Raw genomic sequence first — 19,498 nt, forward strand, 5'->3', positions numbered from 1 at the left:
CAATGCAAAACAATCCTTTTAATGAAAAACAGAGGTTCCAATGCAAGTAAAATTCCCAGTTTGAGATTGGTTCCACAAAACCCCTTTCTCCATAATTCCTGGTTTTATAATGAGGATCCTTGATCTCTCATGAGGGTAATCTACCCATCATTTTGTCTGTTTGTCCAACTAGATTCTTGGTGAGTTCGATCAAAGGAAAAACTAGTTTAGTACCGGTAGTCTATTCTTTATATTTAGGAACTGGAATTGGTCACACGAAGTTTTTGCTTGATTCAGATTGAGAGATGGACAAGTAGGTTTACGGTCCATCCCTCTCATAGTAACCAAATTCATTCGGTTTAGTTCTAACAAGGATTCCCTTCAGATAAACATCTAGTTTTAGGTAAATATCAATTTAATGATTTTACCAATTAAAATATCAAAAGATATTCTTTCTGCCACATAGTTTCTCCACCTTAATTCCTTGGGTAGAATTATGATGGAAATTCATCTTTTAACATTAATTCAAATCCTTCTTTTCTTAAATATCATAAAAATTCTTCTTTTGACTAAATACCAATATCTATTTTTTTGAATAAACTTGAAATCCCTCTTTTTCTCATTTAATGAGTGCAATCTAAATATCATGGGAATTCCTCTTTTATCATAAATTAAATCTATCCATGCATAAAATAATTTCTCATAAAAATATCCATTAATTCCATTAAGCTAGAAATTCCACTTTTCTCATTCAAATGATTGAATTCCAAATATGGTGGGAATTCCTCTTTCATCATTTAAATTTATCTATGCAAAAAGATAAATTTAACTAAATTTTCTCTTAAAAATTAAATAAAAATCTCCATTAATTCCTTTACACTAGAAATTCCATTTTTCTCATTTAAATGGTTGGATTATGGTGGAAATTCCTCTTTCATCATTTAACTTTATCTTTGCAAAAAGATAAATTTAACTAAATTTTCTCTTAAAAATTAAATAAAAAATCTCCATTAATTCCTTTATACTAGAAATTCCATTTTTCTCATTTAAATGGTTGAACTCCAATTATGGCGGGAATTTCTCTTTCATCATTTAAATTTATCTATGCATAAAAATAAATTTAACTAAAAGTCTTCTTTAATTTTTAAATAAAATATCCATTATTTTAGTATTCCAAATTTTTCTCTTTCCTCATTGGAATACATGGAATTCTATTGTCATAGGAATTTCTCTTTTATCATAAAAATGAATTACTAGAAATTCTCCTTTTTCCTAATTAACTATTTATGTATAAACATAAAAATCAATTTTTCCATGGTTATGAGATAAGAATTATTCAATTAACCTAGAATGAGTAATCCTTGAATATGGTAGGAAGTCCTCTTTTCATATTATGTATGAAATGATTTATGTGTTAATTTTTCAAAAAATTTGCCATAGCTCCACTGCTATTACTGATAATTTTTAATAATTTTAAAAGCATAAAGTTTTAGTAATACAATATGATAGAATAACTATCATTGGGATCAATATCCAATTATGGACTTGATTCCTAAGTTTTTCATAATTTAATTAGCATAAAAGCATTAAAAAGCCACTTCTTGGGCCTCTAATTTGACAAGCATAGAGTTTACTCGTTAAAAAATATTTTAATTTAAGCATAAATGAAAACTTTGTGTGATTTATCACTAAAATTCATTAGAGAGCTTTATTTGCATTAAAGAATCATTCAATTGAATACTTCTCAAGCTTGAGAGGGGTTGAGAAGTGACAAACATTTAGAGATTAAGAAAAAGACCATAAAGTCACACTTTACCTCTTATTTTGTTTGATTCTTTAGTCTAAGAAGAGGCCCCCAACCAATCAATTGGTTTAGTATGTTGATGAAGACTCCAAAGAAGGTTGAAGAGAGAGAGAAGCTCCAATCTCTCCAATTTGTAGAGGATTTTTAGAGGATAATAGAAAATATGCTTATTTTAGAGTAATACCGGCATAGTTTAGTTCACACATGAGAATACAAAAGAATGAGGGTCTATTTATAGGTGAGGGAGGCCACTAACTGAATCAACTAAGTTCTAGAATTTTCCATCTTCAGTTTGGCTGAATTTGGACAAGATTTGGACCAGCTTAGCTCCCTTTTTGATTTGGTTTGATCCAGGAGAGAGGAGAGATAAAAATATGTTATTATTTTTTAGTTTAAAACTCCTCCACACATGTGAATTAGGTGCCTCCTTGAAGGCTCCCCCTTTCCTTACCAAGGTGTCAAAAATGAATGATTGCTCCAAAATATCTCTTTTTTTAGTAATATTTCATAATTTTTAACTAATAAATCTTGTACTCACTCAACTCTTCATCTTATGTGGGCATTTACTCATTTTTGGGTATTTTGTTTTATTCATTGGATTTATCTCATTCCAACACTTAGATTAATCTTATTGGTCCATAGGAACCTTAATTGGACCATAATCCAAAATTTTCATAAAATCTTGACCCTTAGACTAAGGTCTTTTAAATCATTTTTAACTAATTTCAATTGCACCTTGGAAAATTTATTTTGATTTTTTATTTCAAGAAAATATATTTTTGATATTTGTAGAATTTGTATATCCAAAAATATCTTAATATTGAATTACCACTCTCTAGAAATTTTCATCTCACTAGGCAAAAACAAGGAAAAATAATATTTTCTTGTATTCAGAATCATGGAATGATTACAAGGTAATGAAGTAAAGGCTTATTCATTATTCAGGCTGAGGAGGAATCTTACATCCTCTCCCACACTTGAAAAACGCGAGATGTCCTCATCTCGCAAAGTGGGCTTCGCCAACTCTTCTTCTTTCTCCCAGGTGGCGTCTTCTAGAGAGGGAAGAACTTCCACTTTACTAAAAATTCTCTGAGGACTCTGCTCTCATGAGAATCTTCTCCCAAACGTCAAGGATTTCCTCAGGTTGGAGTACCATCTAGCCTTGAGTCGGAGAGACCAATTGCTCATCAAGCACGTGACTCGGGCTGGGTACATATTTCTTAAGCAAACTGACATGGAATACATTATGTAGCTTGAGATGGGGAGGCAGAAGAAGTTTGTAGGATAGATCGCCCACTTTCTTTATAATAGCATATGGCCCATAGTATCTAGGAGAGAGCTTCTTGTACTTCCCTCTGATAAGGAACTTCTTTTTGGTCGTACTCAAATGAAGACCATATCTGATTCTTCAAAGTCTCTCTCTGATCTCTTTTTATCTGCATACTGTTTTTGTCTATCTTGGACTGCCTTTATATCTTTACGGATTGATTGCATCTGCTGGTCCATGTCATCAAGCATTTGTCTAGACATTTCGACTCTGATCAATAGGTCAGACCAAGTCAATGGTGTGAGGCAATCTTGTCCATACAAAGCTTCTGAAAGGACTCATCCCAATGCTTCGATGATAAGAAGCATTGTAAGCAAATTCGACCAGATGCAAATGGCTTAACCACTTCTTGGGTTCCCTGCCCCGCAGCATGACCGAAGAATAACTTCTATTACCTGGTTTACTCTTTCAGTCTGGCCATCTGTTTCAAGGTGATAGGCTGTGCTGAGATCCAAGAAAGTTCCTACTGCTTCGAAGAATGCAGTCTAGAATTTCGATGTAAATTTGGGATCTCTGTCACTCTGGGGGTGAGCCATGTAATCTGAAGATCTCTTTAAGGAAAACCTTGGCAACATCCACTGCAGTGTATGTTTCTTTCACTGGAATCAGATGGGCAACTTTGGTTAGTCTATCAACAACCACAAAAATAGAGTTGTAACCTGATTGCATTGAAGGTGATCCACTGACAAAGTCCATACTGATACATTCCCACTTCATCTGTGGAATGTCTAGAGGCTGCAGTTTCCCTCGCATCTTGACTCTCTCTGCCTTGACTCTGACACATTAAGCGTTTTCGCACATGATCAGGTACATCCATTTTGAGTTCTAGCTAAAAGAATCTTTTCTTCACAGACATATAGGTTTTTATAAACCATGGATGTCCAGCTATCAGGATATCATGGGCTTCTCTCATAATTCTTCCCTTTATTCCCTCATCATTGGGGATACATAGCCGATTATTATAATACATGCATCATTCATCCAATTTGTACCCAAGAGCTCGACTCATTTCCTGAGGAGTCTTGCTTTCCTGCATCAGAAGGGTAGCAATAGGGGTAAAGAATTTGTCCTCCATGATTTTCTCCTTTGCTTCACTGATTAATGGATTTACCACCACTGTAATTGCAAGCAAGGAGGCTTCTCTGCTGAGTGCATCTGTAACCACATTTTCTTTCCCCAGTCGATACTTAATTTTAAAATCAAATTCCTGCAGGGTCTGCATCCATCTCCTTTGATGCATGTTGAGATCCCTTTGGGTGAAGATCCACTTCAGACTTTGATGATCTGTTATCAAGGTAACCCTTTGTCCCAAAAGTTAATGTCTCCACAACTTCAGAGCATAGACTACTAAGAGTAACTCCAAGTCATGGACGGCATAATTTCTCTCATGTGTTCTGAGTTTTCTGGATTCATAGGCCACTGCATGACCTTCTTACATGAGAGCATTGCCTAAGGCAAATCCACTGGCATCAGTAACCACCTCAAAGGGTTTGGTAAAATCTGGCAATTTAAGGATAGGGTTGGTTACTAAGGCTATCTTTAGCTTAACAAAGGCACTCTGACACATTGGAGCCCACTGAAAAAGTGTACTCTTCTTGAGAAGGTTAGTTAAAGGGGATGCTATCTGAGCATACCTAGGTATAAAGATCCTATACCATCCGGTTGACCCTAGGAATCTTCTGACTTCCTTTACTATCTTGGGTTCCGGCCATTCTACAACTGCTTGGATCTTTGCGGGGTTAGGAGAAATCCCATCCTTTGACACTATGAATCCCAAGTATTCAACCTAAACAACAGAGAAAGAACACTTGCTCTTCTTTGCAAAGAGTTGGTGTTTCCTTAGGATTTCCAGGACCTTACGCACATGATCTTCATGATCTGCAGCATTCTTTGAGTATACCAAGATATCATCAAAGAAGACAAGAACAAAATCATCCAAGTATTCTCTGAGAATATCTTGCATAAGACGATTAAATGTTGCCGAGACGTTAGTCAATCCAAACGGCATGACTGTGAACTCATAATGCCCATAGCGAGTATTGAATGCTATCTTTGGGATGTCTTGCTCCTTGATTCTGATTTGGTAGTACCCGGATTTGAGATCTATCTTTGTGAACATTTGGGTCCCACTTAACCGATCTAGAAGTTCATCAATCCTAGGAATAGGATACTTATTCTTAATTGTTATTAATTGATTCAATCCTCTGTAGTCAATACAGAGTCTTAGCGTTCCATCGTTCTTCTTTTGAAAGAGAACGGGTGCACCCAAAGTTGAGACACTGGGTCTAACGAATCCCTGCTCTAACAGTTGTCTTAACTATTCCTTAAGTTCCATGGCTTCAAGAACTGGCATTTTTGTATGCACGCTGGGCTACTAGCTGAGCTCCGGGGGGTTAATTCGATCTCATGATCTACTTCCCGAGACGGAGGCATCTCAGTCAGCTCTTCAGGAAACACATCTCCATACTCACTTAACCACTCCCCTTGGCCCATAGAAGGAGATGGGCAATCCTTGAGCACGTGCCCAAACCCTTGACATATGAAGCATTTGTTCTCGCTTTGAAGTTCTTCCCTTTGCATTCTTGAGAGAGCCAGAGTTTCTGAGAATGTACTTCGGGGGAAAGGTCTTCCTTCATTCCTCTGAAGCTTCCCGTCTCCAAATTTTCGTTGGGACCTTGGTGTCTCTTTGGAGGCAGATGTTGGAAGAACTTCTCATTGTCTGAAATCTTTTGAAAGATGAGGGAGCTGGCTTTAGTGGGACTTTAACGATGAAAGCTTTGGCAAATTCTTTCGCCATCCTGACAGCTTCTGCCATGGACACTGGCTTGGCATTCTTGACTAGTGTGTCTAAGGGTTCATTCATTCTCCGAATGAACCTGGCCATGAGTTGCTCTTCATCTAGAGGTGGTGAATATTTGAGTAGAAGAGCGAATGCCTGGTGATATTCTTCGATGGTTTTGCTCCCGTGATTCAACTCTAAGAATTCATTCATTTTGGTTTCTAAAAACCTGGGGGGATAAAATCTCTTTCCCAAATAGGTTTTAAGGTTGTTTTCCAAGACTGAGTATTTCTATCTACATGGTTGGTGTCACAATGGTTCCTCTATGCCACCCTAGCTGTTTCCACTATTTTTAGCCTGGTAAGAGCCATTTTGCTTCGCTCATTGTAGCCTATGATGTCAAAATATTCTTCCATAGCTTCCACCCATTTCTCCACAGCCTCGCCCAAGTTCTCCCCTTCACCTTTGAAGGGTCCTCGCTGAGTTCTATGAAGAGCCTTGCGAACATCGGGGTCAAGCTCTTCATCTTCAGAGAGAGGGTCTGGCTGACGGCCACAATTTCCTTGTCTCATGATTCCGCCAAAACTGATATATTATTAAATTTTTATTTTGATATCGTCCACGAGATCCTAAGACTTAAGCGGTTCAGGAAATAATTTCTTAAACAAGATAAATGATCTTATTGGAGATCTATGACATATATCCGGTAACAGATTTTTCTTTATCAGTTCGTCCATAACAATCACTTATACAACAGGGAATTTTTCCTCAAATCATTTTTTTTATTTATAGAAAGGTTGAAATATATGTACATAGAGCAGTTCGGCTCCAGAAGTCAAAATCTCCTCGGGAGATGCATAAGACGACAGTACTGGGGCTATAAACATGCCCTAATACAAACGTTCCCTTATTGCCAAGGGAGCTACTATCTTCTCCTTAGAAATAAAGTGACTAAGAAGTCTGTAGATTTGGCAGGAAAGTCTGAAATTCCGAGGCCTGGAATGATATAAAATGACACCATGTATCACTTTCAACTTCATCAGAATCATGCCAATGAGAGGTTCTGCCTCAGCATCGCACGTTGGTTGCAAGAGGCGTGGACATACTGCCCTGCAAACCACGTGCTGCCGTCTCTCCGTTGGGTCAGGAAAATATAGATCCTCGAAATGGCATGCGAGTCTGACTCGGTTCATTCGAGTTGTAGAGGAAGAGATGAGATGCTTGAAGGCAAACACAGTCATGTCTTGTGACTGGGTGAGGTCAGGAATACCAGATAAGTGTGGAACTTCCATCTATAAAAATAATTTCTTTGATTAAAAATTCTTCATCATTAATGAAGCTTACGGAATAAAAATACAATATGTACATGCTTTTTTTTATTTTTTTTTATCAATTTTTGATAAGAATTCATTTGTCCTTATTAGCTTTCAACAAAGCTCTAATACTAGCTGTGAGACCCTTGCCCCCTCCGCGGTGCCCCAGCGCGGCGGCAGAAGCAGCGTCGGCCTCCCGTGCGAGACAGGGATCCACACTCGGGGCCTCGCTCGCGGATGTCCGGATGAGAGGCTAGCCCGGCGGTTCTTCCGAAACCGAGCCCGGAAAAACTTCCCTCACCCGGAAGGCACGGGCGATTCCGCCATGGGAAAATCTACTAACGGGGGAATTATTCTAACAAGTCAAAGTCTTAGCTAGTTAAACTGATCTGACCGAACCTGAAGTCACATGGTCAAATCAAGAAGAGACTTGCACTTGGTCCATGGAATCATCGCTTTTTTAACGAGGCACAGGCTGATCCCCTCCCACAGAACAAGGTCTTCTCAGGACTTAATCTAACTATCGTATCTAGTTGTTTCACACAAATCCTCCGATCTAGCCTACCATGGGTTAGCCAACCACACGACCACTGTATTGGTGGGATTCCTTTATAAAGATTTGGTTGTGTTTTTTCCCGGGTACCGAGGAAAAGAGTTTCCAAGCCCCCTAGCCGGCAATTCATGCAAAAATTAAGGTAGGCATACCACGTACACATCCAATATGAAATTGCCATTTATAACAGATTCGGCTGGCTTTAAAACAATCCTTCAATAGAAATCATAATATTCTTGATCATCATCCTCCAAAATTCTGAGTCCATTGTATTACAAAATGTGTCCTCTGGACTCTCCGTTGAAGACCAGCTCGCCAACCAACGAGATCCAGCATCAAAATTTGGTTCCCAAAAATCTTTCCTTTTAGTCCATCCGAATCTTCCTTGATGCACGCATGGGTGTCCTAGCAACCGCGAGCCCGTGCATCGCCTAGTCAAAACCCTCTAGGATCCTCCTTAGTTGTCCTAGCACTTCACTTAGGGACCGCTTCATCGATCCTCACCCATCGTACTACTATCGGCGGAAGCGCACCATTTTAACAGTACCGAGGCTGGTCAAGACCTCAGCAGGCTTTGCCATGAGCGACTCCTTGCCAGCTGTTCCAAAACGAACCTCCTGTTAGTAAAACATATGCCAAATGCTTCCTCCAGCATTCTGGCGCAAAACAGTCCTTTGAATGAAAAACAGAGGTTCCAATGCAAGTAAAATTTCCAGTTTGAGATTGGTTCCACAAAACCACTTTCTCCATAATTTCCGATTTCATAATGAGGATCCTTGATCTCTCATGAGGGTAATCTACCCATCATTTTGTCTGTTTGTCCAACTAGATTCTTGGTGAGTTCGATCAAAGGGAAAACTAGTTTAGTTCCGATAGTCGATTCTTTGTATTTAGGAACTGGAATTGGTCACGAAGTTTTTGCTTGATTCAGATCGAGAGATGGACAAGTAGGTTTACTGTCCGTCCCTCTCGTAGTCTAACCAAATTCATTTGGTTTAGTTCTAACAAGGATTCCCTTCAGATAAACATCTAGTTTTGGGTAAATATAGAGAACAGGAATCAAGATCTCCTCATTTACTTGCTATTCAAAAATTATAGCAAGAGTCTCATCCACTTCAACACCCACAATGTGTACATAAAGACCCACATAGTCAGACTCTATGCAATGGCCAAATGTGATTGTGAATGGAAGTCCTTGTTCGTCCTTAGTAAAGCCAACCTCTTTCAAAACAGAGTGTATAATAGCTCTTCCATCCCCTCTCAAAGTAAGAGGTGACCCAAGAAATGGTACCAAGAATTCATATACATTGATTGACCTTTTCTTGCCTTCACTCTAGTAGTGGCTCTACCGTAGAACTTAATACATTTCTTTCCTCCATCCATTGCTTATGAGGAAGAAGGCATTTGACCATTTTTATGCTCAAACTCAACATCAAGATCTTCCTCAATATGAGGTTTTGAAGCACCACCTCGATGAGTATTTCCCTTGAATGGAATATAAACACTACTCCTTGGGAATCTTGAGCCTTCATAATAAGGAGATGCATGACCCTTGCCTTTGTCATCATTGGGTGAGTGAGTAAACATTAGTTTGTGCATAGCACCATGAGTAGAATGGACACTTGGGTGATGATCCTCTTTATCTTCAACATAAGCTTGTCGAACCTTGTAAGATGGTCCACCCTTTTCTTCATCATTCCTCTTAATCTCATCACGCAAGTCCCTAAGTTCTTGCACAATGGATTTCAAAATTGTTTGAAATATGGTTTCCATCATCATCATCATTTGCGATATTATTTGTCATAGCAAGCATTGCTTGTACATTTGCTTCTCTCAATTGATTTGATGTGTTAACTACATTTGTAAAACTTAGCCCAATTTGCACATGATTGGTCCTATGTGCCGCATTTGCAATGTTGTCACCTTGTAAATTCATACCCTCATCACCAATCTCCTCTACACGATCCTCATTCACCATTTCCCTATCTTCCCTTATCTCTTAAAGTTCCATCGCGCTTGCTTAGATGGACGCCCCCTTGGCATAATGATTGAAAATGGAAAATGGCTAGTAGAAGGCTTGAATGGTGTTGGAATTCGATGCTCTAGGGCTCTATTGAAAGATCTTGTGGCATACAATGCAAATATTCAAGAACAGAAGATTTTTGAATAGCCCTAATATTCTTTATTTTAGGGTTTATGCGACACTGTTGAAAATAGGAATTAGGCCATAAAGAACTTTAAAGTCATTGGATTTAGAAATTTGGCATGTGGGCTTTTGATGACAAGTACTAACTATGCCTAAGAGGGTTTCATCAAAGTCAAAGTGTAGATATCCTTTGTTTTGCCTTTTTGGTCAAAAGTCAACTTGCTAGTTTTGACCCCTCAAACGATGTCCAAATAGAGTGGTTCTTGGCTAATTGGATAGATCTAAGGGAGTATTATGATGAAGAACTCTAAACACTTTTTTGACTACCCTAAAAAAGTTTTTCCATCATGCGTCTCATCATCATCATCATCATTTATGACATTATTTGTCATAGCAAGCATCACTTGTACATTTGCTTCTCCCAATTGATTTGATGTATTGACTACATTTGCAAAACTTGGGCCAATTTACACATGATTGGTCCTATGTGCCGCATTTGCAATGTTGTCATCTTGTAAATTCATACCCTCATCACCAATCTCCTCTACACGATCCTCATTCACCATTTCCCTATCTTCCCTTATCTCTTGAAGTTCCATCGCGCTTGCTTAGATGGATGCCCCCTTGGCATAATGGTTGAAAATGGAAAATGGCTAGTAGAAGGCTTGAATGGTGTTGGAATTCAATGATTTAGGGCTCTATTGAAAGATCTTGTGGCATAGAATGCAAATATTCAAGAACATAAGATTTTTGAATAGCCCTAATATTCTCTGTTTTAGGGTTTATGCAACACTGCTGAAAATAGGAATTAGGCCATAAAGTACTCAAAAGTTATTGGATTTAGATTAAATTTGGCATGTGGGATTTTGATGACAAGTACTAACTATGCCTAAGAGGATTTCATCAAAGTCAAAGTGCAGATATCCTTTATTTGACTTTTTGGTCAAAGTCAACTTGCTAGTTTTGATCCCTCAAACGATGTCCAAATAGAGTGGTTCTTGGCTAATTGGATAGATCTAAGGGATTATTATGAAGACCTTGAAACACTTTTTTGACAACCCTAAGGGTCTATGACTGAATTAGGGTTTTTAATTTACTACTAAACCCTAATTTGGGTGCCCTACGGGTGTCCGATTCAAAAGGTTAATAGCTCTCTTTGTAGCTTCCAATTGGCTCTTCCAAGAGGTGTGATTACCCAATAGAAACTCTTAATCACCAATGAATGATTAGTGATTTTCTTGATCAGTTGTTGTGGAGGACTTTGGTAAAAATCGGGCAGCATCTCCTATGTATTTTGGATCAAATCTCAATGTAGATATGTCCACAATCCAATATCCAACATTCACATCAACTCTTGTTAACTCCCCATCAATAAATTTGCATCACTTTGCATCCCACAACAAAGGCATCATTTTCCCAATCACGCATGTAACATAGGCTCATGCAATGCTATTGCCATTGTCCATCCTCTCTTTACCATGTGACATAATTGCATTTTCCCATGCAATTTCTTCATTACAATGTCGAATCTAGAATCCCACCCTCGTACCTAGGTCAAAACTAGGTACAAGTAGGGGCCATTTCTTCACATCCAATGTACCTAATCCTCTTCCTTACCGCTTTACCACGGCACTCACGGCGGCAAGGAAGATTCAAACCATGCTCCCCTTGGCCTCTCCAACCAAATGCCAAGGTACCCTCACACACATCAAGATTCTAGGAATAGAATGTGGGGTACAAAGCGATGTGATAGGTGTGATTTGAACTTCAAAGATGTAGGTATGATCACTTACAATGCTTTGCATCATGAACTCATACACAATCCATTATTACATTAGCATGTCCTCATGCTATACTTTCACTTCCCAAGCTCCATTTTCCAAACAACATCAACACCAATGCAACAATCAAGGTGAAGCAAATAGCATATGGATTGGTATGTATCTTGACATTCCCAAGCATATATATGGTTTGAATGTCACACCAATGATTGAAGAAGCATCAAATGGTTCCAATGGCATCCAATGGTGTATGGATTTGATCAAGAACTTCCAAACTTGAGACACATGGCTTGATCATTGGTCTATTAAGCATTAGCTTGTGTAATGGCATCATTAGTATAATTAATGATGATTAGATAAGGCTAATGGTAAGTTGGAATGGCTAATGCCAAGAAATTAGGGTTTCTTGGAAGAAAGTCCTAAATCTCAAGGGAAGATTCAAGAAATCCAAGAATCAAGCAAGAAATGCAAGGTAAAAGCTTAGCAAATGCTCAAGGATTACCACAAAGCCATGCTCATGCATGTATGGTGAAGAGATGCCCTTGCTTTGGTGAAAAACGTAGGCCTCTATTTGCAGCTTTGTAAAGAGTCCTTGGGCTTCATTCTCCATGAAATAGAGCTCTAGAAGGCTTGAATGTTATAGAAGACTCCATAGCTAACCATAACAAAGCAATTACACTTGTGATTTCATGCCTTGGAGGGGAATTTATAAAAAAATGTAGCTTTGTGCAGAAAACGGTCATTGCCTTTCCATGGCTTCATAGAGCAAGGATGAGGCCTTCCCAAGAGTAGAATAGGTCTGGAAACTCCATTGTTATGCTTAATAAAACTTTTAGGCATGACATTGAAGCTTTCTTGGCCCATTCTTCATGAATTTTGCCGCCCTATAGGCTAAATTTCACTGCCCTGATGTGCCTTCTCCACGCCTCAAATTACTTGCCTAAGATGCCCAAGAATCACCACTAAAGCTTGATTAGATTCTTGAATATATATACATGAAGTTTGAGCAAAAGATTTGATAAAATCTATGGAATTCTAGGGTTTTCTTGGAGCACAAAAGGGGGCTGAAAATTTTGCAACAAAATATGGTAAAATTTGGGAAAAATGGGATCAATGAAAAGCTCTCATACCACTATAATGACTAGCAATGATCACTCAAGCCATGGAGTGATGACATGGGTGTAGGAGCACCATCCATGAGAGCAAGGAGAAGGGCAAGATTGCCATGGAAGCTTATTAGCTTGTAATTTTGATTAGTATGAGTTAATTATGATTAGCTATTCACATTGGCCTATATACCATGGCCCCCTTTTCACATTGGCCTATATACCATGGCCCCCTTTTCACACATACTTATTAATGTCCACCCTACTTGGCCTTTGGCCCATAATCCTATGTCCCCCACCTAAATGACTCTTAAAATCGAATCACCCATAGAGTGATTGACCTTAACTTGGAAAACCTCTATTGTTGATTCCTAGAAACAACGCTTTTTCCCCCATCTATGCAAGGCACAACAACTAGACTAATCCTCTAGAGTAGGGTTAAGAACCTACTAATCAAGTCCACCCGTCCAAATTAGATTAAAGATTCCATTTCTTGGCCCTAAAATACTTGATTAGTGAAGTGTTTACTAAACCATGGAAAAGAATCTCATTAAATATGATTAACTCAAAACTTCTTACAAGGTGATGGTGTATGGGTGATTCATAGACATGTTTTGGTTTTAGAAAGTTCTTAGCCCAAAAATTTAAGAACTCTTTATTTCTCAGACAATGGATTTTAAAGGCACTTTTTCTTGGTGTATATTGATTTAGAAGGAGGAAGGTCACTATATACATGAATAGGGTCCATTTTTCATGCTTCATGGTGGTTAATTAAAACATAAGAATATCCAACATCGTATTTTTGTGCTAGACTAAGATCTCACAATTGCACTACATGTGTTCTCTCTCTCTCTCTCTCTCTCTCTCTCTCTCTCTCTCTCTCTCTCTCTCTCTCTCACACACACACACACACACACACACACACACATTTGTTGAAAAGGGTGAGGGTAGCATCGAGGTTGATGGCAGCATGCTATTGAGATCAGATTTTTGGTAGCTAGATAGAATGGTGGGCCAAGGCATTAGGCATTAGTTTTATGTAACTAACTATGGTGTTCATCGATGCTCTTTATGGCTAAAACTTAGATCCATTGAGTGATGTGCATAGCAATAAATGAACTAGATCACTATTAGTAGTGTTTAAATATTTCATTATTAATAGTGTGAGTAGGGACCCCTTGAGATAGAATGGTGGGTTGATGAGGTTACATAGGCTAACGCATTATTTTGATGTAACTATGGTGTCCAATGCTCTTTATGGCTAAAACTTAGAACCATTGAGTGAGGTGCTAGCAATAATATCACTATGGGTAGTGTTTAAATATTTCATTATTGATAGTGTGACTAGGGACCCCTTGTGTGGCTTGTACTTAAACATTAGACAATATGAAGAACCAAATGTGAAGATTGCAATATTCTTAAAAGAGGGCCTTGAGACTAGTACTTTGTGAAGAAGAAGATTTGAAAACAACTCGAAATTACAAAAGTATCAATGTAAGTCCATTTTTTTAAGTTGAGGTTGCATAAGATAATATCTCATCGATGTATTTATACGTTGAAGAAAGCAAACAATTGGATTTAAGGCCTTGAGTATTAACTTGGTGAGTAATGGTTGGCCATTACAATGAAAGACTTTATAAATTTATCTATTTAATCTCTTCCAAAAAAAGCACACAATTGAAGAAGGCACATATTTAATCTCTTCCAAAAAAGACTTTATAAATTTATCTATATAATCTCTTCCAAAAAAGGTACACAATTTAATAAGGCACATATTATAAATTTATCTACTTAATCTCTTCCAAAAAAAGGCACACAATTGAAGAAGGCACATATTTAATCTCTTCCAAAAAAGACTTTATAAATTTATCTATTTAATCTCTTCCAAAAAACGCACACAATTGAAGAAGGCACATAATTGGCTTTAAAACCTTCAGTATATTGACTTGGTGAGTAATGGTTGTCCATTTTTGCAATGAAAGACTTTATAAATTTATCTATTTAAACTCTTCCAAAAAAAGGTACCCAATTATTGACTTTAAGGCCTTGAGTATTGACTTGGTGAGTAATGGTTGACCTTGCTATATTTATACGTTGAAGAAGGCACACAATTGGCTTTAAGGTCTTAAGTATTGGCTTGGTGAGTAATGGTTGGTAATGGTTAGGGGCCATTTCAACAATGAAAGACTTTACAGATTTATCTATTCAACCTCTTCCACACAAAAAAAGTGAAAATAAATGGATTCTTTACCAAGAATAACTTCTAAATACATTATATTAGAGCCATCAATGTATGTCACATTAATTATCACATTGATGATCTCTCTCTCTCTCTCTCTCTCTCTCTCTCTCTCTCTCTCTCTCTCTCTCTCTCACACACACACACACACACACACACACACACATTTTGAGTTGTATCCATAGAACATATTTTTCTCTCTTACAAATATTATAAGTTATCTATCTATCTATCTGAAAGAGAGAGAGAATATATTTACAGAAGTGTGGAATCACACTAACTCAATGTATTTATCAATGAGTACAAAGATCAATTAATTTAAACTCTAGCAGAAGTGGAATGAATAGTAGTGTGAATACAATAAAACATAATTAGCCAACCTCTAATGATTATAATTTGCCTAGTATATTATGCTGCTTATTTAACATAGCCATTAACCTACATGGTGAGTTGATATGCTAATATCTCCAATCACACCTAATATGATTACACGATGGGGCCACCAATCATGGAGTTTATTATATCCATGAAACCACATTTACCTTGTATTATATTCTTTTGATTCCCCTCTAAATGCCAAAATGTTGGTTAAAACGAGTAAATTTTCATGTATTCTCCCCCCTTGAAACTTCAACACAATAGGAAAGGTGGCTAAATAAAACTAATCTACAATAAGATTTAGGTCAACCTAGAGCCATGCTTTAATACTAATTGAAAGAGAGAGGTAATACAAACATTTGGAATCACATGGATATAATGTATTAAATCAAATAAGGATCCATTGGTACATGATCGTTTGAAGGCCAAGAAAGCTGAATCTTATATGGACCATATAATGGCAATGATTGCTCAAGAGTTTCACATGCAACCAAGGGATACCTCATATTTTCTACGTAAAAGTGAATCCCTACTCAGCTCTGACTGAGTAGGGATTCAACTTCTTCAAGGTTAGATAGAGTCTTCTTCAGCAGTCAACAAGCTACTTGGGCACCTCATACTGTCTACATAAAAGTGAATCCCTACTCAGCTCCTTTGAGACTGATCACATGCCACTAAACTAGGGATGGCAAACTAAGACAATTCCCTACCATGAAACTGAGGTAATAATAATTTGCAATTGAAGGATGATATGTTTATAACTCTCATTGAAGAGGAAATTAATAAGATTGAGATACAGGGGAAGGGTGAATGGATCCTGGATGGTTTTCTTATGAAATGCAAGGAATCATTTTAGGAGGGTAGGGGAATTGAGAGCAAAGGAGAAGAGGCAGGCAAGGACGGAACTGGGAGAGTTGATGGAGCACTTGCAAGGAAAGAGATAGGAGGGGGGGCTTGTCTGATGCTGAAGCTAATCAATATGCTTGGTGTCATGATGATCAATTAAGGAAAGAAAATGATAGGTTGGTTGGAGAAGGGGAAAGGGGGCATAGGTGGACAGATTTCAATTACAAGTGGAAACCTACCAAATACATGGTCAGATTGACTAGAAAGAGAAAGGGGCTAAGGAAGTAATGGGGCAGATTAGGGATGAGAAGGGACATGAGATTGGGGATATTAAACAAATATCTCAAAGAAGGTAGGTGAGGTTTCTAGGGCTACTCTGAGTCTGAAAGAAGACAGCTCTCAGAGGTGGTTCCAAGCAGAGGGGATCATGCTAAGTATGATTAATAAGGAGGTGGAGGCTAATAGGGCTAACTGGATGGAGAGAGATTTGGAGTTGGATGAATTTTGGATAGCCCTATAGAATTTGGGCAAGGAAAAATCTCAAGGGGGGGGATGGATTGACGATGGATTTTTTCATTGCTTTTTGGCCACATCACTAAAAGATCTGGTGTGGACTACATGCAAGGAGGCATTTGCCACAGGGATGATGGATAGATATTTGAAAGAGGAGATTGTGAAGTTAATACCCAAACAGGTAGCTTTCCAAGAGACCTATCACTCTACAAACAGGCAACTTCCCATAGCTTTAGTCACTGGAGACCTATCACTCTACTCACACTTATCTATAAGGTCTTGGTGGCCAAGGTCATAGCTCTGAGGATTGGACCTATTCTACAAGAGGTGATATCCAAAAGGCAATATGGGTTTATAAAAGGGAGGTCTATCTACTATGATAACATTTATACTGCTATGATGATGGGCAAAGAAGTGGCTCAAAGGTCAAGACAGAAGCATGTGCTATTACAATTGATCTGGAAAAAGCCTATGATAGGGTGCATTTCAAACAACCCTTCTCTAGCTCTTCTCTGATCATGGGCATCCGCATCCGCGTCAATGTAGCCATTCAAGTTGTAAGGAAACTTCTCGGTTGTCGGAGAGAAGAAGAGAAGAGAAGAGAACTTTTTAACGTCGTAGGAAACTATCCCAAGAGACCAAATTGATCTATCCGACAAGATTTGAACTCAAGACCTTTGATTCAAGAAGAGAGACCGACGGGCACAGGTAATAGCCCTTATTATTAGGCCAGGCATCTAACGGCTTTATCTCAAAGCTCAGAATTACAAGTCATTAGTTTATTTATTCAAATCAAAAGACCTGATGTGGCACGGGTCATGTTTCTATGTCCGCTAGTGGTTAACTTCAGAAAATGTCACTAGAAGAGGATCAGGGCTCCAATTAGGAGGTTTATTTGGAAAAACAGCGGGGATGATAGGAAGTATCTAGCATGGTTGGCTTGAGAAAAGTTTGCTTGCCTGCATGGGAGGATTTGGAATTCTGCATGTGCCCACTCATGCCAAAGCTAGGGTGGCAACTAGCTTACCTAAATGCTTATTGTGGGAGAAAATTTGGTCTAGAATGGTAAAAGAGGTGATTGAGGAATCTAATGTGCAATGCAAGGGGAAGTGGAAGGCGACAGTATGAGGAATTTTCCTAGAATATTTCCTCGGATACTAGGTCCATCATTAGTGGGCGGTGGTCGGTGGGCCGCATTCTTGATATGCGGGCGGTGACCGTGTCTATGTAGTGTAACCGCCCTCGTTGTACATGCGTCTACCACACTGGCTAGAATACTATATATGGACATGGTTGCCATAAGCTAAGGTATCCAATGCTTGTGAGTATCCATCCCCTTCTACACCTTGTACATACTCCATCCAGAGTCTGTCTAGATCACCATCTAAGCTCTACTTGAGAGCACACGGGTGGATAGCACCATCACTTGTACCTTTTTGGTATAATCAGAATTTTAAATTCTCTCCATTGTGTATCTATTGCATTGTCTATTGTGCTTTGTCTTGCTATCTCTTTCTGCTGTGCCATATTCTTATACTCAGGTTTGAACAAAGGGACTTATAGGTGGTAAGACACGCCGTGGAGGAGATTAGGAAGGGTTGGGTTTCTTTCGGGTTTCTACTGCCTTTAACGAGGCTTATTGGATGAAGGATTGGACTTGGATTAATGGGGCGAAGCCAGTAAGGATGATCACCGAGGGTTTGTATGAGGAGATGAGCAAGAGTGAGATGAATGTGATGTATTATAACAAAATGTGGAGAGTAAGGTGGACCTCCGAAAATACTTGGAAGAAGAGGTGGAGATTATTGTGGGGTATGGATATTCCTTTGAAGGCACATACCGTTTTGTGGAGAGTATGTATGTGGGCTCTTTCCCTTGGATACAAATTGGTAGAGAGGAACTTTACTTCTGGGGTGTGTCCTAGATGTGGAACTATAGTTGAGGATGGTAGTAGAGATGCTTTCTCGGGATGCCCTGCTATTAGGGGACTGTGGAGAAAAATCAATAAATGGGTATCCTGTGGCATAGGGGTAAAGGGGAATTCGGGGGATTGGCTAATGGGGAGACTGACAGAAGATGAGGGGGCAATTAATCTAGTCTTCAACCTTGTTAGATATAGTTGTCTCTGGGATATTTGGAACTCTAAAAACTGGCCGGTATTTCAAAAGGGATCAAGGCAAGGGTTGGATGCTGCAAAGTCGATGTATAGACATGTACATCAATGTTGGTCTGTATATTATGTAAATTCATTTGTAGAGGTAGTGCAGGCTCTATAGTCTAGGATAGGATGAGCCACTTTCATGCGGATACTAGGGTGCCCTCACCAATTATTGGAGATGATTGCACATACTAGGGTTGGCATGTGGTAGGGTTATGCAAGGAAAGCTTGCCAAAGTTTGGACTTAAGACTCAAAGATGGTATCGGAAGGAGGAACAACGGGTTCATACCTTTATGGCATTGATAGAGATTCCTATCGATATAAGACCTGATGTGAAGATCTGGACCAAGAAAGGGTTCATGGAGGAACAAACTCCTAAAAGGATGCACAACTGAGTCTCTGCTTGTGGTTGGCTTGCAGTTGGGGTATCACATTTCTTGGGAGCATTCTTATTTTGTTTGGGAGGAGGAGAGGTGGGATCAAATTTTTGGTTTACTTAATAGTGAATTGTGATAGGATTTGAGTGGCTGCTGTAAAAATTCGACTATTGTATATGTTCATGCGCAATTTATAAA

Source organism: Cibotium barometz, chromosome 65 (assembly GCF_041138505.1).
Source record: "Cibotium barometz isolate CiBa-2024 chromosome 65, ASM4113850v1, whole genome shotgun sequence".
Lineage (NCBI taxonomy): Eukaryota > Viridiplantae > Streptophyta > Polypodiopsida > Cyatheales > Cibotiaceae > Cibotium > Cibotium barometz.